This window comes from Sus scrofa, chromosome 1 (assembly GCF_054392235.1).
Source record: "Sus scrofa isolate SSC_HxYL_T2T_F1_AM1 chromosome 1, Sscrofa_HxYL_maternal_Yorkshire_Landrace_v2.0, whole genome shotgun sequence".
Taxonomy (NCBI): Eukaryota; Metazoa; Chordata; class Mammalia; order Artiodactyla; family Suidae; genus Sus; species Sus scrofa.
The window spans coordinates 87,922,738-87,949,809 of NC_139383.1; the positions used below are offsets into that span (position 1 = coordinate 87,922,738).

At 35.4% G+C, this 27,072-nt stretch overlaps 1 long non-coding RNA gene across 4 annotated transcripts in view; it reads left to right on the forward strand.

Moving 5' to 3' along the window:
• The window catches only part of LOC106508944 (uncharacterized), a 768,001-nt gene that overhangs the window by 401,849 nt on the left and 339,080 nt on the right, over window positions 1-27,072 (forward strand). The window contains exon 8 of one of the 4 annotated variants that reach the window (XR_014807850.1): window positions 23,317-25,107. The exons of the other annotated variants lie outside the window; for them this stretch is intronic. This is a non-coding gene — a long non-coding RNA (uncharacterized LOC106508944). Of the gene's footprint in view, window positions 1-23,316; window positions 25,108-27,072 lie in introns of those variants that run through there. 4 annotated transcript variants of the gene reach the window in all.

Below are 27,072 nucleotides of genomic sequence, written 5' to 3' on the forward strand. Positions count from 1 at the left end.
TATGTTGTTTATGCTGAGAATTGCTCTATGCGTAGTTGTGCTTTTGATGTGTTCATGGGGGAAGGTAAGCTCAGTGTTCTCCCACTCCACCATCTTGATCTCTTTCTTGGGAATGTCATTTTTAAAATTTATAATTTTAGTAGAAATTTACATGTTTAATATTGGCCCTCAATATGATTACGATTCATTTCAGAGGAATTCAATTTGTGAGAAAAATTTTGAAAACAAAATATCTTTTAATAATTCAAATAGAGATTGGTTATAGAATAGTTAGGAAGTCTAGAAAAACGAAAGGAAGAGGAAGGTGAGTTTGATCATAAGAAGAGGGAGAAGGAGGAATGAGAAGAGAATGAGAGGAAGGAGAAAGGGAAAAAGAGAAGGAAAAATGTTCAGAGATTAGAAATTACCAACAAGGCTTTTTCCTATATTCACTTATCATTTGGATTTTCCTTTTGTGAATGTAAAATGCCATTAAAATAATTTACCCATTTTTCTATCGGGATTCTGTCTTTTTGTAATAGATTTGCAGGAACATAGAAGTTATTTTTTTCATGCTAGTTTTTTCTTAGTTATGTGTTGCAAACCTCTTTTGTTAATGCTTTTATCTACTTTTTGTATCTTTTGATATTAAAGTTCTAAATTAATGGAAGGTTTTTCTCTATGTTTAATGCTCTTTCCACCTTGTTTGAAAAATTCTTCCCTCTCTGAGGTTTTATTTATTTATTTTATTTATTTATTTTTTTATTTTCCCACTGTACAGCAAGGGGGTCAGGTTATCCTTACATGTATACATTGCAATTACAGTTTTTCCCCCCACCCTTTCTTCTGTTGCAACATGAGTATCTAGACATAGTTCTCAATGCTATTCAGCAGGATCTCCTTGTAAATCTATTCTAAGTTGTGTCTGATAAGCCCAAGCTCCCAATCCCTCCCATTCCCTCCCCCTCCCATCAGGCAACCACAAGTCTCTTCTCCAAGTCCATGATTTTCTTTTCTGAGGAGATGTTCATTTGTGCTGGATATTAGATTCCAGTTATAAGTGATATCATATGGTATTTGCCTTTGTCTTTCTGGCTCATTTCACTCAGGATGAGATTCTCTAGTTCCATGCATGTTGCTGCAAATGGCATTATGTCATCCTTTTTTATGGCTGAGTAGTATTCCATTGTGTATATATACCACTTCTTCTGAATCCAATCATCTGTCGATGGACATTTAGGTTGTTTCCATGTCCTGGCTATTGTGAATAGTGCTGCAATGAACATGCGGGTGCATGTGTCTCTTTTAAGTAGAGCTTTGTCCAGATAGATGCCCAAGAGTGGGATTGTGGGGTCATGTGGAAGTTCTATGTATAGATTTCTAAGGTATCTCCAAACTGTTCTCCATAGTGGCTGTACCAGTTGACATTCCCACCAACAGTGCAGGAGGGTTCCCTTTTCTCCACAGCCCCTCCAGCACTTGTTATTTGTGGATTTATGAATGATGGCCATTCTGACTGGTGTGAGGTGGTATCTCATGGTAGTTTTAATTTGCATTTCTCTTATAATCAGTGATGTTGAGCATTTTTTCATGTGTTTGTTGGCCATCTGTATATCTTCCTTGGAGAAATGTCTATTCAGGTCTTTTGCCCATTTTTCCATTGATTAATTGGTTTTTTTGCTGTTGAGTTGTATAAGTTGCTTATATATTCTAGAGATTAAGCTCCTGTCAGTTGCATCATTTGAAACTATTTTCTCCCATTCTGTAAGTTGTCTTCTTGTTTTCTTTTGGGTTTCCTTTGCTGTGCAAAAGCTTTTCAGTTTGATGAGGTCCCATGGCTTTATTTGTGCTCTAATTTCTATTGCTTTGGGAGACTGACCTGAGAAAATGTTCATGATGTTGATGTCAGAGAGTGCTTTGCCTATGTTTTCTTCTAGGAGTTTGATGGTGTCCTGTCGTATATTTAAGTCTTTCAGTCATTTGGAGTTTATTTTTGTGCATGGTGTGAGGGTGTGTTCTAGTTTCATTTCTTTGCATGTTGCTGTCCAGGTTTCCCAGCAATGCTTGCTGAATAGACTTTCTTTTTCCCATTTTATGTTCTTGCCTCCCTTGTCAAAGATTAATTGACCATAGGTGTCAGGGTTTATTTCCGGATTCTCTATTCTGTTCCATTGGTCTTTCTGTCTGTTTTGATACCAGTACCACACCGTTTTGATGACTGTGGCCCTGTAGTATTTCTTGAAGTCTGGGAGAGTTATGCCTCCTGCTTGGTTTTTGTTCCTCAGGATTGCTTTGGCGATTCTGGATGTTTTGTGGTTCCATATATATGTTTGGATTGTTTGTTCTAGCTCTGTGAAAAATGTCATGGGTAATTTGATAGGGATTGCATTGAATCTGTAGAATGCTTTGGGTAGTATGGCCATTTTCACAATATTGATTTTTCCAATCCAGGAACATGGAATATCTTTCCATTTCTTTACATCTTCTTTGATTTCTTTGATTAAAGTTTTATAGTTCTCGGCATATAGGTCCTTTACCTCTTTGGTTAGGTGTATTCCGAGGTATTTGATTTTGTGAGGTACAATTTTAAAAGGTATCGTATTTTTGTATTCCTTTTCTAATGCTTCATTGCTGGTATACAGAAATGCAACTGACTTCTGAATGTTAATCTTATATCCTGCCACTTTGCTGAATTTATTAATCAGTTCAAGGAGTTTTGGGGTTGAGTCCTTAGGGTTTTCTAGGTATAGTATCATGTCCTCTGCATACAGTGACAGTTTGATCTCTTCTCTTCCTATATGGATGCCTTTGATTTCTTTTGTTTGTCGAATTGCTGTTGCTAGGGCTTCCAAAACTATGTTGAAGAGCAGTGGTGAGAGTGGGCATCCCTGTCTTGTTCCAGATTGGAGTGAGAAGGCTTTCAGTTTTTCCCCATTGAGTATTATATTTGCTGTGGGTTTATCATAAATGGCTTTGATTACATTCAGGAATGTTCCCTCTATACCCACTTTGGCGAGGGTCTTGATCATGAATGGATGTTGGACTTTGTCAAATGCTTTTTCTGCGTCTATTGAGATGATCATATGATTTTTGACTTTTTTTTTGTTAATGTGGTGTACAATGCTGATTGATTTGCGTATGTTGAACCATCCTTGTGAACCTGGGATGAACCCAACCTGGTCATGGTGTATAATTTTTTTGGTATGTTGTTGGATTCGGTTGGCTAAGATTTTGTTGAGAATTTTTGCATCTATATTCATCAATGATATTGGGCGATAGTTTTCTTTTCTGGTGGTATCTCTGTCTGGTTTTGGAATGAGGGTGATGGTGGCCTCATAGAATGTCTTTGGGAGTATTCCTTCTTCTTCTACCTTTTGAAAGAGTTTAAGGAGGATGGGCACCAATTCCTCTTTATATGTTTGATAAAATTCACCTGTGAGCCAGCCATCTGGTCCTGGACTTTTATTTGTAGGGAGTGATTTTATGACCTCTTCAATTTCATTTCTAGTGATCGGTCTGTTCAGTTGGTCTGTTTCTGCTTGATTCAGTTTTGGCAAGCTGTAAGATTCTAGGAAATTGTCCATTTCTTCCAGATTTTCAAACTTGTTGCCATACAGTTGTTCATAGTATTCTCATGGTTTTTTGTATTTCTGATGTATCCGTTGTGATTTCTCCTTTTTCATTTATAATTTTGGTGATTTGGGTTCTTTCTCTCCTCTTTTTAGTGAGTCTGGCCAGGGGTTTGTCAATTTTGTTCACCTTTTCAAAAAACCAGCTCTTGGTTTTATTAATTTTCTCTATTGTTTTTTGAGTCTCTAATTTACTGATTTCTTCTTTGATCTTTATAATTTCCTTCCTTCTGCTGACTTTAGGTCTTTTTTGTTCTTCTTTTTCTAATTCGTTTAGGTGGAGGGTTAAGTTGTCCATTTAGGATCTTTCTTCTTTTTTGAGAAAGGCCTGTATTGCTATAAATTTCCCTCTGAGGTTTTAATATATTATTCTATATTATACTCTAACAGCTTTATAGTTTTGCCTTTCATATTTTGGAAATTAATCCAATTATCATTGATTTTCATTTTGGTTGTTGAATATAGTCTCTATCTCCATTTTGGAGAATAGAAATCACTCCAGGTATTTCAATAGAACATTATTTAAAGAATCTACTAGAAAAAATATTAGAAGGACTAAAGGAACAAAAGGAAGAAGGAAGAGGTCTCTAGAAAAGCAAAAGTGAGAACGAGTTGTTAACCAAAGATAAATAATCTGCCTAATACTGTTATGGCTGAAGCCTATAGCCTATTATTAGTGAAGCAGCTGAAGGTTATTCTGCCATTACTTATGCTGGGATAGAGCAAGGCACCAGGGGCTCATTCTTCTTCTGATGCTGCTGAGACCTAGTGGTACGTGGAAATCCTCTTGTTTCCCACCATTGCATTTATGTAACTGTTAAAGGAGATGCAAAAGGGAAAAACAATTTCAGTTTTTATCAATGTTCTCATTGGAGAGCCTCACAGAAAGCAAAGTGACAAGAGAGTTTAGTACATTGAGAGTATAGGAAGAGACAATAGATACTGCCTGGAACTCACATGGATGCCCAACCTCCATTCCCATTGATTGAAGAGATTATCCCTTACCCACTGCTCCTCTGGGCCGCCATTGTCCACATCACTTTTATGTATGGGTGAGTCTCTTTTGGAGTTCTCTGTTGGGTTACATTTGTGTATTTTTCTGTCTGGTTAATCATTATAGTTTTAAAATACATCATGATATTTGCTTGATTAAGGTTCCCTAATCTGGTTTTTCTTCAGGAATGTTTTGGCTCTTCTTAGCCCTGTAAAGGGCTTTTATATTAGTTTTTATATTAGTTTTAGAACCAACTCCACACTCCTCAAGAGGAGACTTGTTGGAATTTTTATTGAGATTTCATTGACTCTATACATTAATTTGGATAGAACTGACATTGTGCTGAACATAATGTATTTCCATATATATTTATTTTCTTTTATATTTCTCTGTAGAGTTTTGTCACTTTTTCCTATAGCAGTGTTACACAGATTTTAAGTTTACCTACATGTACTTTAAATTTTTGATGCAATTTAAAATATCTTTTTAATTTTCTTAATTTGTTATTTTATACAGAGATATAATTGACTTTAATATTTATTTTACATTCAGCAGATTTGCTATATGCTCCAATTAATTCTAATAGTTTACTAAACTTTTGTTCTTCAAATAAAAAATTTAAGATATAAAGAACTCTTCAATTAATTTACATTGTTGACATAACTTTTCAGCTCTTTAATGCTATTGATTTAAAATATAAGAAGAACTTTAAAAAATGTAAATATATATATTTTTAAAATACAAAAAACCTTTTATTGTGGTTGTTTATATCAGTCAATGTTGATTTGAATACCTAATCTACCTTTACTGGAATGACATTTCTGATATTTTATCTCAGTAATTTTTTATGAGTTGTGAATGCTTGATGACTTATACTCTTATTCAAAAATTTCATTTTCCATTCTATTTCAGGGGTATATAAACATCATCACTCTATTATCTGCCCAAGTTCTAATTTTTATTGAGTAGAATAAAACAAATTTTAACAGAGTATTATGTCATCCTATTTTACTAGACTTTAATTTATTCTATTTCATTGTCTATTTCCATCTTTTCCTAATCTCTCAATTTCCATGGTATCAATCTATACTCCTGATCTTAGGATATTCATTTTATTTGCAAAATTCTAATAATTGAGAAAGTTATAAAGATATTATATTCTGAACTACCACAGAACCTAAAAAAGTCATTGATATATCCTTATACATTGGTAGAAAAAGCACAATTGAATTTTATATTGCTTCCATATTAACCTTTTTATTCTGTTTCACTTACATTTAATGCCAATACATTTTTTCCTGATATATTTTTTTGACATTTTCTCCTTTTAGTTTATCTCCTGAAATATGTCAGCAATCCCTCAATGTCATTTTAATCATGCATCTGAAATCTTTGCATTATCTCAAGAAATTGAGTTCTTTAGAAAGAGAAATGCATTGTCAAGAAATACCTCAGCAAATTTCATTTTGATTAAAATTTATATTTAAAAATATGATGTGTTCCTTCATGAAATACTGAAATGATGCAAATACAGTTAACTTACATTCAGCTGTCCACAGCTAACATTAAAAATACCTGTCAAAGCTACCCATTACTTGTCACATTATGACAAATCCAGAAAGTAATTCTTAAGTTAGCAAGAGTTCTTCTGACATATCCTCTCTTCAGCTTGTTGTTAATCCATTCTCACATCAGACTTGACTTTGACATTATGAGAAATGATAGACTAGCTGTGATCATTTACTGAAGTTTCTGAATTAAAAGTAATAACAACGTGTAGAGGGGCGAGAACACATTTCATCTAAAGATTAAGATGCATTATTTTAAAAACCCTCTAAATACCTTCAATTCTTCAGAACAGATTTTATCTTGTTTGAAAGATTGTTAGATTGAATCATCTCCTAAAAGAAATAGTTTCATGTGGACTACCACAAGTTTTCAATGTTTGATATCATTACCCTACTGCCTATAATTTTTTGTTATGTTTCTTTTAGGCTCTCAGTTCTATTGCTCAATGTAATTAACTCAATCTTTACTTTAGTAAAATACTTCCATTTTTAGACTTTTGGTCCCATTTCAGTACATAAAGTTCTGTTTTACTTATTAGAGACTTTGAAATAATTTTATTAATTTATTTACTGCTTACTAAAATACATTACAGTTTAATTGCAGTGCAAAGAAAGATTACTTGGAATTATGAATGGATTTGGTCGACTGCATTTTTCTCTAAATTTCCTCAAGGTATGTGTTCATTGTAGACAAGTATCCTTTCTTAAAGCTGCAAGTGGATCCTTCATCCTGTCCACCTATAAGCATTGTGAGAAGAGAAAGGTAGCAATTTCCTGCAATGGTAACATGGCATCAAGGAATATCTCAAGTTGTTCAAAGAAGCATCAAAACATTTCTCCCAAACTCTGAAATTAGAATGAATTGCAATGAAGTTTAACAGCTTAACATATAAAATTAAAAATTTAGCCAAGTGTAATACACTAAACTATTTCGTTAGGCTTCTCTATAATTATTTTAGGAAAAAATCACCTTATTTTGGCTATTTACTATACTTTTGTAAATTCAGGATATGTTTCAACTTTCTATAATAAAAATAGCTGGAAAACTAAAAGAGTATGGTCTTCTCTGTGTGAGACTAATTGTGCATGTAATCACTGATGAATGTATCTTGAGAATGTCCACTTCATAATAGCACAATCTTAATTCTTGTCCATCAATAGAAGAGAACTAAATAGCCATTTCTGTTATCTCTCTAGGACAGTGGTCCTCAACCATGGGTGATTTTACACCACCCAGCGGCCATTTTTTCAACATCTGTAGACATTTTTGGTTGTCAAAAATGGCTATAGGTGCTAATTAGAGACTATAGACCAGGATGATACTAATCTTTCCAGAACATGCAGGACAGTGCCCCACTTCATTCCACTAATCCAAGGTCAGAAAATCCCACTCTGGGTTCTTCAGCATTATGTTGAGTAGATTGAAGACCAGAGAACTACTGAAGACTCTTCATAAGCTCTCTTGCTTTAAGTAGAGGTGATGTATTGAACTAAGAAAAAATTCAATAGGAGCATCCTTTAATGGGTACTTGATGTAGTATATAGAAGAGAGGATAAAGTATGTTTTCAACATCTGTGCCACAGCAGGTTGTCCCCTTTCACTAGCCAAACAGGCACAGGGGATTTCTGGGCAGAGAAAACATCCAAGTGGCAGGGTGATATTGAAATCTAGTATTTTTGGAAATTCTTGTTACTATAGTCTATACTTCGGGTGTTTTTACTTAAGTGTGTTCCATGCACAAGGTGACTAAACAATTTTCCTGTACATATTTTCTTTTCTCATAGTCTAAAAGTATAATTCAATATTAACAGTTGTTCTATTAGACAGTTTCATTATCAAAAAATCTTATGCCTCAAATATATGAGAAAGAACATACTGAAAGTATTAGAATAGAAGTAAATATAAAAATACTTTCTAAAAATAAAAATGTTAAAAATAGTTTCAAATAAGGAAATGAGAATAAGATCATGTTATTTCTGCTACCTTTTCTGGGAACAATTGTGCTATAAATGGGGAAGGTGTCCGAAGCTACCAGCTACTAATTCAGAATCTAGCCTGTCTTTCTGCTTGGAGCTGTGCTAGCTTATACTCTATAATTTTGGCAACTGGTTTGCTGTCTCTGAAATACACTTTTCCCACTGGGAGGATCCTTAATCCCTAAGCCTGGTCTCTCTAATAACTGAATGCTGCTTGTTTGTGATTATTAATAGGATCCTGGATTTCCATGCTAAAATCTTAGATGCTGATTTGATCTCTGTTTATTTGTTCCTATCTTTTTCTGTCCTTTTAAGCTGATCTTTCTTTCACAAATGCAATTTTTATATTTACATCCTTAATGGTCATTTCTCAGAAGCAATCTTCTACACTTACTTTTTTTCTGTATTCACATTTAGTATCTTGTGCAGAAACACACACATTTCCTTTTGTATTCTACATCAAATCTTATGCCAATAGAATATTTTCTAAAATTATTGAGTACTGAGTCACAAAAAACATTACAATAAATTCCGAGGAGTAGGATTTTTGTAAGCCATATCCTCTGGTCGCAATAATTCAGTTAATGCAAAAGTGAATATTTAGAAAAGATTAACTGCTTTAAAATTAAATTCTTGGATCAAAAATGAACTAAATATTGAATTCCAAATTATTTTAAATTAATAAAAGTATGAATAATTTGAATACTAATGTGACACAGTGTAAGGCATTTACTCGGACTAAAATGTATGACTTTGAAAGCTTTAATTAAAAAACAAAGATTGAAAACAAATCAATAATCACCTTGAAAAGCTAGAAAATACTGGAAGTAACACAACTAAAAAAATAACACAATCAGTAAAGATAAATCCTGAAATTGATGAAATATAAAGTGAAAGAGTAAATGTTGGCTAAACCATAAAATAATAATGCTCTCAAGAAAGACAAAGAATAAAAACAGGCAATTTATAAAAGAATATTATAAATGTAAATCTCACCATTTCTCAGGAAAATCTGAATGCAGACAATAAGTGTTGTTTTTCAACCATTAGTTCAGCAAAATATCAGGAAAAAATACCATTTTTTTATGAGGTTGAAAGGCAGAGGCTCTCTTATACATTTTAAGTTGAATATAAATAGCTAGCAATACTTGGTGCATCACATAGGATTTTTTCCAAATGAAAAATGATCATATTCTTTTATCCACCAGTTCTACTTTAGAGATCTGTCTTACAGAAATGAATGCATGACTATGAAATCATGACTGTCCTTAGATGCAAGTAACAGGGGGATGGCTCCTGACCCTGTCCTTCAGAGGGATCAGGCCTGTCTATTCCTTTAGGGCAGAAATTTGTTGGGGTCAAAACGTTATGGAGTCAGGGAGTCTGTGATCCTTTGCTCCCCACCTGGATCACATTGTATTTTCTATATACTGAAGGCTCAGAATTCTTTGTCAAAGGACTCAAGTCAGCTCCCTGGTTCTGAATGGGCTTTTTGCCCAGTTTGTTTTCTCTCAGCATCTCTAAGTCCAAGCAGTGTCCAACTGGAGGCTATCTGCAGGAGGAGACTCTGTAAGAAAAATATGGGTGGGGTGAAATATTAGCATTGGGGTGTCCTTATGGGAGAATACTGGGCCTTCTGTTACGTGACTGTCCCAAGAGTGGATGAGAATTGGGACAGGTGGAATGCAAATGGTTGGGGACCAAAACATCTGAAAACTGGAAATTTCAAGCTGGTCTTCCAGGTCATTGTGAAAGTCTATTTGTTAAATTTGGAAGACAGAATTTATTGTATATAAAGCTTTTTAGCCTGATCAATAACTTTAAATCTTTGGACATATGATATGTCACCCTCTACCTGGACTCTTTCTTCAGGCCAACCAATGTCAGGGGAGGACTGGTACCCAGTGATATAGGTTTGAGAATAATGGTTGCAGCATTGTTTTAATTAATAATTTGATTTGCCATTAAAGGGGCAGTGGTAAAATAAAGCATGAATGGCCTGTACTATAGGATACTATACAATCATTATAAATAATTTTAGGTTTTAAATATTGGCTTGAACAATCACATGTAAATGGACAAAAAAGTTGTAGAACCAGTATTAGTGTGATTGTATGATTATAAGAACAAAAATAAAAAAAACCAACAAAATTTGTGTGTGCTTGGATAAACATAGGCAATAATGTGAACAGTTTCATAGCAATCTGATAATATTGGCTTCTGAGGAAAATTGCACTGATGTAAGGTAAAAATGTTTATATTTTATTACCTGAACATCTATTCTTTTTTTTTTTTTTTTTTTTTTTTTGTCTGAGGCATATGGTGGTTTCCAGGTTAAGAGTTGAATCAGAGCTACAGCTGCCAACCTATACCACAGCCACAGCAACACCAGATCCTTAACCCACTGAGTGAGGCCAGGGATCAAACCTGCATCCTCATGGATGCTAGTCAGATTCATTTCCACTGAGCCATGATGGGAACTCCAAGAATTCTTTTATAATTTAATAATATGTAAAATTCTGCTTAAAAATCAAGTAAAAGGAGTTCCAGTCGTGGTGCAGTGGAAACGAATCCAACTAGGAACCATGAGGTTGCAGGTTTGATCCCTGGCCTCACTCAGTGGGTTAAGGATCTGGTGTTGCCATGAGCTATGATGTACGTCACAGATAAGGCTTGGATCTTGGATTGCTGTAGCTGTGGTGTAGGCTGGCAGCTGCAGCTCTGAAATGACCCCTAGCCTGGGAATCTCCATATGCCACAGGTATGGCCCTAAAAAGCAAAAACAAACAAACAAACACATCAAGTAAGAATAACATATGCACGCAATTTAAAGACGTTGAAATGGAGTTAGTGCATTAAATTTTCTTGGGAATGGGGGAGGCAGTGAAGCCTTATACTTCCAATCTCACTGTGGTCCTTTAAGGCAAATACTGATTCTGACTAAGAGACTAAGAATTATGCTTGCTGTAGGGTTGTAGAAATACTCCATGTATTCCTTAATTGGTTTTGAACAAAAAGTGTTCACTTCATTCTTGATTCTCCATGGGTACTATTCAAACCTATTTGCTTCTCAAAACAGCAATGGGGTGGGAGTGGGTAGGGGTATTTTACTGAATTCTGGGTTTCTTTTTTTGTTATTGAAAGACCAATCTTCATTGGTTTTCATGCTGATTTTATATCCTTTCTTTGCTCCTCCTATGCCCCCTTACTCTCCGCTACTTAAAGAGATAACATTTCCTTGTCTTTAAAAAAACAGAACCAATCCAATGGGAACTCAAAGGCATTCAATCAGCAAATCCACAAGTGTAATTTGCCTCCAATTCTTTTCTCCTCCCCTAACTATAAGGAAGTCCTTCCTCTTACCCAAGTCGGGTCCTTGCATTTATGCTCTGGGTCAGTCTGATCCATTCCTGCCTTCAAAAATACTTTTTTGTCTTTCTCATATTTCCTCTCACTTTTGCAGTATCATATTTTCTCTACTGGATTATTTTCATTATACCCAGTTGGCCAAAACCTACCATCTTATAGAAGGATGTCAGCCCCTTCATACTACTCCAATTCTTTTCCTTATTTCTTCACTCCTTTCTCCAGTGAGTTCATAATCAAGCTTATTGAAAGTGTTGTCTACTCTGTTTCCAAGTTGCCAACCTAATTCACTTCTCAACTCACCTCCTTCTGGTGTCTGTTACCATCATTCCCCTAGAAGTGCTTCCGTCATGGTTACAAACTCCCTATTGCCAAATACAAAGAACATCATTATATCCTTACTTTTCTTTCTTTCTTTCTTTTTTTTTTTTTTTTTTAAAAATCAAGTTCTTGTTTATTTTTTGTTGAGGTAAAATTGGAATACCTTATATAATCTTCGGGTATACAACATTGTGTTTTCACCTGTGTTCATTATAAAGTGATTGTCACCAAAAGTCTACCATCACCATATGTTTGACCCGTTTTATACATTTTGCCCACTCTCAATCCTCTTCTTCTCTGATAACCACCAATCTGTCTGTGAGTTTGTTTTTGTTTTGTTTTGATTTCTTTGTATTCCATGTATAAATGAAGTCATACTGTCCTTATCTTTCTTGATTGTTTAAGCAATATTTTTGTACAGCTCACCATTACATTCTCTTTGAAGCACTTTCTCTTTTGGTTTTCTTTTTCTCTCCCTAAAAATTCCTTTTCCATCTTTTTTTTTGCCAGTTTATATTCCCTCATCTGATATCTAAGTGTTAAAATTCTTTCTTGCTTAGTTCCTTGGTGCTCAGTTTTTTGAACCGCTATTTATTCTATAGGTACTCTCCTTGGTCAATATTGTCTACTTCCATTTCTTTTAAGTGATATTCATATATTAATGTGTCTTAAATTTCAAATTACAACATAGAAGGTCACCTTAGCATTTGACAGCTTCACTTGATGTTAAAGCCACTTCATGCACATGTACCTAAGATTAAACTCTGATCTTTTCATTTCCTCCCCCAAACATCTCCTCTAGTACTATATATCCTGGGGATCAGCACAATCATCCATTGTGTTATTCAAGTGAGAAACCAGAGAATCATCCTTGATTCTACCTCAGTATTAATAATTTTTCTCTATCTCTGCCACCACACATGACTAGGTAAACCTCTAGTCTCACAACAAACTTTCACTTAGTCTCCCAGTTGTTTTCCTCCTTTTGAAACCGGACATGGCCCTATGGGGCTCCTGGACACAAGCAACTTTCTGTGTCCCCCATTTCTCGTTCTTAGGAAATGGGCCTCATTCAGCCACTGTGACCTTCCTTGAGTTCCTAGGGACAAGTTCAGACAGTTGCTGATCAGGGAAGGGAGGAGCAGTCAAGCAACAAGTCAAGTACAGCCTTGGGGCAAGATTCTGGTTTCCTCTCAAGGAATACACACAATAATATAGGCATCTTTTACACCTAAAAGAAAAATTATATTCTTTATGCTTCCTTTAGAAATGAATACTTTAAAATTGAACAGCTTAGAATCCTTCCTTGTCCTTCTCTCTGACTTAATTGTACCCTAAAGACAATCACCTGCAAGCTAAAGATTAGGCACCCTGAGCATAATTGCCTGTGGGCTAAAGATTATTAGCACATGATGTTTTTCAAGGAAATTTCCTAGTTCTAATCTCTGATAAATATGCCCTTTTTGCAAGTACCCTTATTCCAGTCAGTAACCCAGAAAATCACCATCATGAACATACTGAGATCTCCTGACTCCAGCTTTGATGACTAAGATTTCCCCAAAGAAAGAAGAATGCATGTTTGTCCCAATCCTGATTCCTATCTGAAAACTCATTTTTCTCCTTTTTACTATAAAACTCCTTGCAATTCTTTCTAATGGGGACACAGTCTTTAGGGCATTAGCCCACTGTCACCCTCCTTTGCCTGGCAAAACAATAAAGCTATTTTTTTTCTCCTTTAACCAAAACTCTGTCTCTGCATTTCAATTCAGCACCAGTAGACAGAGGCTGAATTCTGGCAACACTATTCTCTAACTGTCTCCAATCTATTTTCCAAATAGCAACCTAAATATCTTTTGAAAATGAAATCAAGTCATATTACCCCCTGCTTAAAAGTTTTCCTTAGCTTCCCATTGTACAATAGAAGAACAATATTCAACCTTTACACTGACCTAAAGACCCTGGGTAACAGCTCCCTGATAATTTCTTCGACTTCATCTCTTCATCTTGTCTTTCTTGTTCATTGTGCACAAACTTAATTGGCTTCATTGAAGTCCACTACACATGTCCTTTCCTATCTTAGGAGCAGCACAGAACTGTTCCTTTTGAATACTTTCCCTGCAAATCTTCATATGGCTTCTTGTCCCTCCAGTCTACTTTAGATGGTATGTCCTCAAAGTGGTCCCTCTCCATTCTCCCTTGCTAATTTAACATTTAGCATTCTTCTTAGTTTGTACTCACATTATTTACATGTTTAGATGCTTATTAACTCTTTACCTCACCAGACTTAAGATTCATATCTGTACCAATTATCACTGCATAGTGTCAAACATAAGGTGTCACCCAAAGCAGGTGTCCAACAAGTATTCATGTAATGACTCACAAATGTAAGATAAGACAGTTAACAGTATTCAGAAGTATCACATTTTCACTTATAACTGGAATCTAATATCCAGCACAAATGAACATCTCCTCAGAAAAGAAAATCATGGACTTGGAGAAGAGACTTGTGGTTGCCTGATGGGAGGGGGAGGGAGTGGGAGGGATCGGGAGCTTGGGCTTATCAGACACAGCTTAGAATAGATTTACAAGGAGATCCTGCTGAATAGCATTGAGAACTATGTCTAGATACTCATGTTGCAACAGAAGAAAGGGTGGGGGAAAAAACTGTAATTGCAATGTATACATGTAAGGATAACCTGACCCCCTTGCTGTACAGTGGGAAAAAAAAAATAAAAATCACAGTTAAAAATTAAACAAACAAATGTGCACTAGGAAAAAAAAAAAGAAGTATCACATTCATGTAAAAGATTTCTACAATTTTGCATCAATAATGCCTCATTAGCATAATTATTTAATGCCTTTTACAAACACTGTAGTTCAACCAACAGAATATAATTCCTTTAAAAGCACAGAGGAAAAAAATCAAAACAGTTTTAGACCTCATTAATAGCAGTTCAGCAAATTATTTCCAAAGTTATTCTACTTTCTTATCTATTTGTCTCAGATGATAAATGATCAAGGAATACTCTGGACTGAAGACTACCTCCTATGGCCTCTGAAAATGGGGACAGAAATATTAGGGCATGTATAAGGGTAATACTTCCTTAGCTCCCTCTGCAATCCCACTCATTTATTCCTCTTTTGTCTCAAATCTACGTGAGTCAAAGAAACACTCTTCCATTGATTATGACAATAGAGCATGTTTATAGGTCAGAAACCCAAATAGAGTCCACATTTGAGCAAGTGCCTGTCTAAGGGTATATTATTCTCTATCAAGAATGAAAACAGGATATCTATATTTACAAACCTTTCTGATGCAAAATTTATTTATTTATTAATATTTTACTTAAAACATTTTTGTTGCAGTGTAGTTGATTTACAAGGTTGTATTAGTTTCAGGTGTATAGCAAAGGATTCATTTATGTGTATACATATATCCATTCGGGTTCTTTTCCTATATACGTTATTGCAAAATATTGAGTAGAATTTCCTGTGCTATATAGTAGGTCCTTGTTGGCTACTTTATATTTATTCATTATATTATTTATTATAATTATTTATTGTGTATATTGTTAATTCCAAACTCCTAATTTAACTCTCCCATACACATTTTCCTTTTGGTAACCATAAGGGTTTTTTTTTTTTTTTTTTTTTTTTTTTTTGGCCTTTTGTCTTTTTAGGGCCAGACCCACAGCATGTGGAGGTTCCCAAGGCTAAGGTCTAATCAGAGCTGTAGCCGCTGGCCTACACCAGAGCCACAGCAATGCCAGATCTGAGCCATATCTGTGACCTACACCACAGCTCATGGCAATGCCAGATCCTTAACCCACTGAGCAAGGCCAGGGATAGAACCCACAACCTCATGGTTCCTACTTGGATTTGTTTCCGCTGTGCCACAACAGGATCTCCAGTTCTTTTTTTTTTTTTTTTTTAATTTATGAGTCTGTTCCTGTTTTGTAAGTAAATTCATTTGTATCATTTTAAAATTAGATTCCACATGTAAATGGTATTATATTCATCTTTTTCTGTCTTAATTACTTCACTTAGTGTGATAATCACTAGGTCCATCATGTTGATATGAATGGCATTAACTCATTCTTTTTATGGCTGAGTAATATTCCATTGTATATATGTACCACATCTTTATCCATTCATCTGTTGATGGACATTTAGATTTCTTTCATGTCTTGGCAATTGTAAATACTGCTTCAGTAGACATCGTGTCTATGTTCATAGTAATTTTGGCCTGTACTTTTCTTTTTTTGGTAATTTTGTCTAGTGTTGGTATCAGGGTGATGATGACCTCATAGAATGAGTTTGCAAGGCTTCCTCTGCAATTTTTTTGGAAGTATTTTAGAAGGATAGGTGTTAGCTCTAAATTTTTGATTCAATTTCCCTGTGCAGCCATCTGGTCCTGGACTTTTGGTTTTTGGAAGTTTTTATGATGGTCTGTTCATATTTTCTAATTTGTACATTTCTTCTAGGTTGTCCAATTTATTGGCATGTAGTTGCTTGTAGTAGTCTCTTATGATCCTTCGTATTTCTGTGGCATCAGTTGTAATTTCCCCTTTTTAATTCACCCCCTTATTTTTTTTTGGCTGCACTCCTGCCGTATGGAAGTTCCAAGGCCAGGGATCAAACCTGTAATGCAGCAGCGACCTGAGCCACCGCAGTGACAACACTGGATCCTTAACCTGCTATGGCACAAGGGAACCGCTCCTTTTACATTTCTAATTTTATTGATTTGAACCCTCTGCTTATTTTCTTGATGAGTCTGGCTAAAGGTTTATCAATTTTGTTTATATTTTGAAAGACCCAGCTTTTAGTTTAATTGTTTTTTTCTATTCTTTTCTTTGCATCTATTTCATTTATTTCTGCTCTAATCTTTATGATGTCTTTCCTTCTACTAACTTTGGATTTTGTTTGGTCTTCTTTTATAGTTGCTTTAGGGTAAAACTAGGTTGTTTATTTGAGATTTTTGTAATTTCCTGAGGTAAGATTTTATTGCAATATACTTCCCTCTTAGAACTGCTTTTGCTGAATCTCATAGATTTTGGATAGTCAGATTTTCCTTTTCATTGTCTCTAGGCATTATTTGATTTCCTCTTTGATTTATTCAGTGACCCATGGGTGTTTAGTAATACATTGTTTATCCTCCACATGTGTGGTTTTTTACATTTTTTTTCTTGTAGTTGATTTCTAGTCTCACAGCATAGTGATTGAAAAAGATACTTGATATGATTTCAGTTTTCTTAAATTAACTGAGAGGGTTGATTTATGACCCTACATGTGCTCTCTCCTGGAGAATATTCCATGTGCACTTGAGAAGAAAGTGTATTCTTCTGCTTTTGAAGGGAATGTTCTATAGATATCAATTAAGTCCATCTGGTCTAATGTGTCACTTAAGGCCTATGTTTCCTTACTGATTATCTGTCTGGATGATTTGTCCATTGCTGAAAGTGGTGTGTTAAAGTATCCCCCTCCAATTATTGTGTCATTGTAAATTTCTCCTTTTATGTCTGTTAACAGTTGCCTTATATATTTAGGTCCTCCTATGTGGGGTACACATATATTTACAATTTTTATATCCTCTTCCTAGGTTAATTTGTTGATCATTTTGGATCAAGTGTCTGTTTTAGTATCTTGTAACATTCTTTATTTTAAAGTCTATTTGTCTGATATGAGCATTGCCACTTCAACTTTTTTTTAAATTTCTATTTGCATGGAATATCCTTTTCTATCCTCTCACTTTCAGTCTGTATGTGTCTAGGATCTGTGTCTCATATAGACAGCAAATACATGAGTCTTTTTTTGGTATCCATTCAGCCAGTCTGTCTTTTAGTCAGTGCTTTTAATCCATTTACATTTAAGGTAATTATCAATATGTTGGTACTTATTGTCATTTTATAAATTGTTTTGGATTTAGTATTGTCGGACTTATTTCTTCCCTTCCTATTTTATCTCTTTATACTTGTGATTTGATGACTACTTTTAGTGTTGTGTTTTTTTCTTTTTTGCCTGTATATCTAATATTGCTATAATTATTATTGTGGTTTGTGGTTCTGATGAGGTTTTGATTTAGCAGTCTCTCTCTATATATATACACAAAATTGTTTTAAGTTTCTGTTCTGTTAATTCAAATGCATTTCCAATACCCTTCATCTGTGCACTTCTCTCCTCATGATTGCTAATTTTGATATTATACATGGATTAACACCTTTACTAAATAACTACCTTTACTGGTCAGATTTCTCATTTAAAACTTTCTTTTTCTTTCTTGTTTCTAGTTGTGGCATTTTCAACCTAGAGAAGTTCCTCCAACATTTGTAGAACTGGTGATGTTGAATTCTCTTAGCTTTTGCTTTTCTGTGAATATTTTGATTTCTCTGTCAAATCTGAACCAGAGCTTTGATGGCTAGAGTATTAGCTGTAGGTTTTTCCTTTTTTTCACTTTAAGTATATGGTGCCACTTCCTTCTGGCCTGCGGAAATTTCTGCTGAAAAACTAGCTGATATCTGTATGTGTATTCTTTGTATGTTATTTGTTGCTTTTAAAATTTTTGTGTTTAATTTTTGTCAGTCTGATTAATATTTGTCTTGGCATATTCATCCTTGTGCTTATTCTGTACAGAACTCTCTCCACTTCCTGTGTTTGAATGAGTGTTTCCTTGCCCATGTTCATGACATTTTCAGCTATAATCTCTTCAAAAATTATCATAGGACCTTTCTTTCTCTCTTCTCCTTCTGAGACCCCTCTGAATCAAATGGTGGTATGTTTAATGTTGTCCCAGTGGTCTCTTAGACTGTCCTCATTTCTTTTCATTCATTTTTCTTTATTCTTTTCTGTGGTAGTGATTTCAACCAATCTGTCTTCCATCTCACTTATTTGTTCTTCTGCCTCATTTATTCTGCTATCAGTTCCTTCTATTGTATTTTTCATTTCAGTTATTGTGTTGTTCATCTCTATTTGTTCTTTAAATTTTCTATCTCTTTGTTAAATATTTCTTGTAACTTCTTGATCTTTGCCTTCATTCTTTTTCTGATATCTTGGAACATCCTTACTATCATTACTCTGAATTCTCTTTCATGTAAAGTGCCCCTTCACTTAGTTGTTCTTACGGGTTTTTACCTTGTTCCTTCATCTGAAACATACTTTTCTGTCATCTCGTTTTTTGAAACTTCTGTGTTCATGGTCTTCTTTCTGCAGGCTGCAGCGTTTTAGTTCCTCTTGCTTCTACTATCTGACCCCTGGTAGGTGAGGTTAGTCCAGGGGTTTGAGCAAGCTTCCTGGTGGGAGAGACTGATACCTGACAATTGGTGGGTAGAACTGGATCTTGTCCCTCTGGTGGGCTTGCAAGGGGTGTATTCAGAGGTGTCTGTGAGCTCAGTACACCTTTAGACATCTTGTCTGCTAATGGATGGGGCTGTGTTCCTACCCTGCTTGTTGTTTGACATGAGACATTCCAGTGATGTCTGCAGACTGATGGCTGGGGCTAGGTCTTAGTGCCAAGATAGTGACCTCTGGGAGAGCTCACATAGTTCCATATTCTCTGCAGCCTCTGCCACCCGTTTCCTTGACCCACAGTGAGCCATAGCTGATACCTACTTCCCCAGAAGTCCCTCCAAGACCCACAGATAGGTCTAGCCCAAGCTCCTCTGGAGTCACTTCATTGTGCTGGGTCCCAGTGCATGCTAAACTTTGTGAGGGCTCTTCTAGAATGAAGACTCTGTTTCCCTAGTCCAGTGGAGCTCCTGAATTCAAACCCCTCTGCCTTTCAAATCCAAATGCTCTGGGGGCTTCTTCTCTTGATGCCAGAGCCTCAGTCTGGGAAGCCTGACTTGGGGCTCAGAACTCTCACCCCTTTGGGAGAACCTGTGAGATTTATGATTTTCAAGTTTGTGGGTCACCTAATTGGCAGGTATGGGATTTGATTATATCACAAACACCCTTCCTACCATTTTGTTGTAGCTTCTTCTTTGTCTTTGTGTGTAAAACGTCTTTTTTTTGTAGGTTCCAGTCTTTTTTGTTTTGAGTTATTCAGTTGTTAGTTATGATTTTGGTGTTTTTGTGAGAGGACCTGAGCTCAAGTGCTTCTACTCTGCCATATTGTTCACAATCAAGGGACTATTTTAGTTTGAATGTGTGCTGCATTTTTCCTCAGAATGTTCTGGCAATTATCCCTTTGATATGGGGTGGACAGATGCAGCAGCACTTGCATGCTACCAGGATGGCATAAACAGAACTTGGCACATTCTCGAGGGTCTGTTTGGGACACTGGCAGCCTTCTCTTTCTCAGGGCAGTGTGAGCAGTGCTTGGCACCTGCTTACATATTTCATAGTGGTGGCTATGGACTCATACTCCCTGAACAGCAGGGGCAGTGCTTGGAGCCTGATTGTGGGTCTCTTAGGAGTGGCAACATCCTGTGAACTTCAGGATAGTGGGGCAGGGCCTGGTGCCTGTTCACAGATCTCATAGGAATGGCAGTGGCCTGTGCTCACTTCTGGATCCCTTGATGGCCGCAGTGGCTCATGCCTGTCCCCAGGACTCCTGTTGGCAGTGTCCTGTTGCCTGGATGTGTTCAAAGGGAAGGAAGCTCTTAGGGCAGTCCTGCCCCTCTCCTTTCATGCCCCCCAACACTGGTGGTGCCTTGCCTTTATGGTGGGCCCAAGCTTCTTCTGTTTACACCTTCTGTTGCCACAGTATAGTCTCTTCAGGCTGTCTCAGCACAGCAAACCCCAGTCCTCTCCCTGAATCTGACCTCTGAAGCCTGGGCTTTAGCACCCAGCCCCCACCCACACCAGTGGACAAGCATCTCAGGCTAGGGGGTGCAGGGTGGCAGTAATGATCTTCTGTGCAGGTTACTGCCTGTTTTGCCTTCTGTAAACCATTTGCTGCACTCTCCTTCTAGGCTCCAAATCTGCCCCTCCATCCTGGCTGATCTTCCCACTGGTGAGGGGTCTTCCTGGACTACAAGAACCTTTCCTCCTTCACAACTGCCAACCTGAGGTGCAGGCAATTGTGATTCCTTTCTCTTTCTCTCTTTTTTTCTTTTTACTTTTGTCCTATCCACTAACATGGACAGGACTTATACTTTTGGAAATCTGAGGGCTTTTGCCAGCATTCAGTAGATGTTCTGTGTGAATCATTCTGGCTACAGATGTAGTTTTAATGTTTTTGTGGAGAAAGTGAGTTCCACGTTCTACTCCACCATCTTGATCCCATCCCCTGTGTGATTTAGAACAAGGGAAGATTTCAGTAATGGAGGAGAAGAAATGAAAGAAAACACATTTGAGTATCATTTCAAAGAGACTTGGAGACTCACTAGGTATAAAAGATAAAGAAGAGAGAATGGTTAATGATGATTCTTAGTCCTCAGGCTTGAGCCACTAGGATAAAGCCTGAAATTCAGGGCTATGAGAACTTGGTTCTGAGTACTTAATGTACACTTAATGTGGACCCTTTGATTGCATGTTCTTTAGCTTCACTAAAATGACACTGTATTCTCTCTCTCGTTATTACATGGGGAAAGAAAATCAGGGACATAAACCATGATGCCCCAAATGGACTCTTAATACAAGAAGCAAAAATGAGCCTGAATGTCAGGAGGGTAGAAAATTTTCATACTCTAAACATAACACCAAAACTACATTCACGGGGACAAGGAATAAGAGGAAGCTCACCTCCTGTATATCTTTAATAATGTAATAATACCCTGTGGATTATCTTGATGAAAATTAAATTTCACTAAATATTCACTTTATTTTATGGAAAAAAATTTAAAAATGAGATATTTGACAAAATGAGAAATGCCTTTCTTTTAGGAGGTTATAATCCAGGTTTTAGATTTAGCTGAGTGTCACAAGAAAACTGAAAAAGAGTCTATTTATCTTAAAGTATCAGCAGCAATGGCAGGACTTAAATTACAAGAAACCAGTTCCTTTCATTACTGCAGCTTTAGGAATTAACACTGACATATCCATTTTTTTCTATATTACTTCAACATCTGGCTTATAGGAAATATTATGATTTGTCTGTCCTGCCAATAGACACAGGCCATCAATGATTTAAAACTAGTGAAGTGGAAAATTTGAAATATCACAAGAGTTTTCCACTCTCAATAATACCTCTCATAACTTCTAAAAGCAAATATTCATTTAAGCTTTATTGTATAAAACATATGGCTTTATATGGGATATGCTCTCACTGTTATAAAAATGTGTTTTTATAATGTATTGTCTATGGTTTAATTCATGTCCCAAAGATCTCTGTGTCTCCAGTGACTTAGATTACACTGGCCTTTGTTACAATTTCCTTAGCTTTAGCTCTAACCTTGGGCAATTGTGTGCTTCCCCTTTGCAAGTATTTGAAGACCAAACCACCAAGGAAGTTTTAATGCCCAGTGTTATGTTAAACTCTATGTAAATCTTTGGCAATGACAGTGGGTTATTCTTTGCAGTCCCTTTCCCACCAACTTGGTTTTTGTTTCTAGAGTCATTGGTGTGGTCTTAGAATTCATTTAGAGCTAGGGTGACCATATGTTCCCAATTTGTCCTGGAAATTTCTGTATATGAATCCTGTCTGGGATCCTTTTATTTAGTGTGTCTTTTTATGGTCAAAAGTGTCCCAGCTTGGGTGATAAGGTCACCCTATTGGTAGCTTAGTAGGTGAAAATGGAATCCCTTGCTGAGGTCTCTTCTTCCAAATGCATGTGTCTCTCATGTTGCCTTCTCTCATATGTGGTTTTACAATCTCTGATCTGTTCTTTCCCTTAGACGGGCTGGGAGTCAGATCCACTGATGTTGGAGTTTCTTAGGCATGAGAGGTGAATTAGAAAATTCTCAGCCAAGGCAACCAGTGAAGTGAAAAATGAAGAAACTGGAGCTAAAATTGTGTAGGAAACAAAGATATAAATAGCCAACAGGAGCATCTTTAAGACACAAAAAACAAAACTCTAACTGAAATTATTCAGCAGTCCAGAATTTGGTCTCAGAGATGAAAACAAATGCAAAAAGATGGTATTTACCATTGTTTTTGGCTAGAAGGAATGCTGTAATTTAAGCCTCTTTTTAAATGACCCTGACAGTGTGTCACTCAGAGCTTCACTTTTTCTTAAGAGGCTGGGAGTGTTTATTGATATTTGTCTTAAGTGCATCATCTCCCTGGTAACCCCAAGTCTTCTTTAAAAGTCTGCAGATCTTCTTTTCTTGTAAAACTTTCTTAGTGGGCCTCATTTTCCAAAGTCTTCTGCGGTATCTTTGTGCAAGTTATAACTTATTTAATTACTTTTGTTATATTGCTTAGGTATCCTTAGACAAAGAAAATGCAAGTTGTCAGAACTAGAGATAAAGGAATTCTCTTTATAGAGCTCCCTCTTATTTTGATGTTGATTGTGGGTCAATAAAGATTATTGTTTACCTAAATTGAGTGACCTATGCCTGCCTCAACCTTCATAAACAACTTCTATTCTCACCTGTTCTTTAGCTCACCTACTCAAGATCCTGGGACCTCTACACAGAGAAGGCTATGAAGAACTCTCTTTCTGAATGCCAGCCTTGTCCCTGGTATATTCCTTGGCTTTTAACAATTAGTCCCCCAAACTTCAGTTTCCTTCCTTTCTCTTCCCCCTAAAAAAACAAAACAAAACAAAACAAAAACAAAAAACCCACAAAACTTTAGGCTTATAGATTGAATATTTTTCAAACTTATACTGATGTATACTGGCAGCTAGAATTAAAAATTTTCTCCTATGACTACAAAACAAGGTTCAGAGTTTGCAACCAACCATCATACTTTCTTTTTACTTCTTTGCCTTTTCCTGGGATATTCATTCAGGCTTTCTCCATTTTGATTCCTTCGCAGTCATCTAATGTCAGATATGACATATTCAGTGGAAAGGATTTTTGATGGACAGTTTTTTCAGGGACACTCATTCAGGCTTTCTCCATTTTGATTCCTTCACAATCATCTAATGTCAGATATGACATATTCAGTGGAAAGGATTTTTGATGGACAGTTTTATTGCTAACTCCTTCCATTAATAATAGAAATATTGCAGCTTTTAAATGCAGTTCTATCAACCTCTACCTGACCAATAAATAAATCCTCATCTCTTATACAATTTAACTATTATCTGAGTTGGGAGATAATGACAACTACAACTAAAATTTTGAAATTAGCTTTGAAAGCATGGTTTTATCTAAGGAACAAAGCCTAGAATATAAAAATAATCCAGCAGCTGGAACGAGAAAATCTTTACATAAATATCCTATTGTCTTAAAAATATATAAAGTTTCTAACTCAAATTATAAACCTTCCTTCTAAATAAAAATAATTATATGGTTCAATAGAGTATGGTGAGTTCACTAAACTCTTTTCAAGATGTATTACAAATAGAATTTATGAAATTTAGAATCTCCATTTCCATATGACATTCTGTAACCAACAATTAACATAATTTGTTTTGTAAAAGAATCAATTGAATGTACAAATATAATTTCTCAGTTAATGGAAGTAAGCACAAGAAAATATAAATTTGGACTAATTGATATTCTTGTTAATTATAGGTTTGTTAAATTGTCACAAAAATTGTGGAATATTTGTCTTGTACATATACTAGGTTTTTAAATTAGTTTGAGAACAAATAAGAGTAGAAAATATATTTTTGTCACCTCAAAAACTATGTATGGTGGCTTGATAGCTTGAAAATTTACCAGGCCTCTTTCATGAAAGTAATCCTAATCTACCCTGAAGACAAAGGCTTTGTTTTGCAATTTATTAAACAAATAACTTAATCTCTTGTTATTTTATCTTCTAATGTTGAATATCTACTAGTTTATACAGCACGAACATATTTACTAGTTAATATAGTAAGTAGGGAATAAAGAAAAAAAATAGATTTCTATCTGCCTGCTTTGCAGTGTTTGGGCAAATGCCAATTTATTTGCCCTGGAAAAAGGAAAAATTCTATTTTGTGTCCAGCTAGAAGATCTAGGGTTAAGGGTCAAGGAAATAATGTAAAATGGGTTAAAGACCTAAACAAAAGACCAGAAACCATAAAACCTAAAAGAAAAGTAGGAAAACTTCTTGGTGTTGATATTCACAATGATTTCTTAGATATTACAGTAAAAATACTAACAACAAAAGCAAAAATAGATAAAGAGACTTCATCAAATGTAAAGCTTCTGCACAGCAAAGAAGTAATAACATGAAAAAGAAAAGAAGTCTTAGATATCATGTTAAATGATTTACTGAAATAAAATGAATGCACACAAACTTGGAGGTGATGAATATGTTATTGCTTTGATTGTGGTATACATATGTACAGAAGTGTATACATATGCCCAAACTCACCAAATTGACTATATTAATTTTGTGTAGTTTTTTGTATACTAAGTATACTTCTGTAACACTGGGGCGGGGGAGGTCAAAGAAGCTTCAAATTCTTGGAGAGAAAGGGTTAGTTACCTAAATAATGATTAATTGTATTTTTTTGAAGGTTGGCATACTTCTTGTACATGTAAGCTTAAATGCTCAAATTTAATACTTCATTTATATTTCAATGAGCTACTAAATGATATAACATTGTCTCTTATAAAAGACCTAGGTAAAAATTATTGGGAGGTTGTTATAAAGTTGAAACAAACCTTCAAAGGTCATGTAGAGTCTTTTGGACTTCCCTCTCCTTTGAAGCAGAAGAATATACACTCTCTTAAACTGTCCCCTGGAGAGAAAAGTCGCTCTCCCCATAACTCAAGATATTAATGCCAAGCGGTCCTGTCTAACCTCCTGCTGCATTCTTTTCAGGGTTATAATATAGAAGGTGTTGACACATTTTCAGAATAGTGTCCGTTTTGTTAACTATGTACCGAGAACAGTGTTTAAGACAAATTGTTTGGGAAGAACCTGATAAAAGGAAGTGCAAATTTAGTTTTCAGTTATATCCATTTTCTGAACACAACTAGAGGAGTAATTTTAACTGGTCGTTAGTTTGAACTGCTGAAGGGCTGCTCGTCACTGAAATAATGAATCTTCAAAATTAATCCTTTGTCCTCTCCACCCTCCCACCCCATGCTCATGAAGTCCTTTTTAATAGAAGCTGGATAGGGGTGTCATTATGAATACTGATTACCATATAAAGTGTCAAATATTCATTATATGTAGAATTATTTTGTTATTATTATCATGTGCTTAATTATAATTGAAATTAAAGATAATTTTCTCATCCTTTGATAAAACCAGACAATTTAGAATTCATTAACTAACCCAATCATTTAAAAAGAATACTAGTACAAAATAGTATTAGCCTCACAGAAAATAAATTGGTCTGAAGTCCTAAGAAAAAAGGAGATCTTAGTATTTATAAACCAAAAATAGTACTTACTGAACTATAGTCATTAAAGCATATTAGAATTTGGGCTCTTTTGTGTGGAATAATACTTGGTCTTTATTATAATTTGATGATTATTAAATATGGAACACAGTCATCAAAGTCAAGTTTTAGATGCAATGCCATTCAAAGCTCTTCAATCAGTATTTCAGTATTTACATGCTTATTGTTGTCTATCATCTAAGTGAGACTTTCATGTATGTTGATTTTGTTATACACACACACACACACACACACACACACACACACACACACACACACTAGATAAGTAGGGGAACATAGCCTGAATTTGTGTATCCTACTTCTGAAAATTTATTGCATGAATTGCTAACAAAATGAAGTTGACATCTGAATTTTATAAGCCAATGGTTCTGTAACAAAATCACAGGGTGATAATTAGAATTTGCAGTCTGGATTTTAGAGTATAACTTTGAATTATGTGGTGTTAGTAAAAAATTTCATCCCTATCAGATTATTAGTATCAGTAACTTTAATAACATATAAATCACCTTGGTACTGCCACACATATGTTTGATGTTCTTGTATAAATTCATGCTAACAATTTTAATTGAATCATTTTGGTTTTTTGATAAGTCATGTAAGGAAGAGCTTAGTCAGGTATAGAGAATAAATTTAAAGAGAGAAAGCAAACAGTTGGGGTAAGAACAATTTAAAAAGTGTTCGCAGTGAGATATTTCAGGCATGCTTTATAATACATTGCTATGAAAGATCCAAAAGAGAATGCACACAATTAAAGCCTGAGTTTGTAAACAAGTGTTTAAGATGACTGGGGCATACTTCAGGGTGCATACAAGGTAAGCATTTGATGGACAAAATTTTATGCCAGTAGG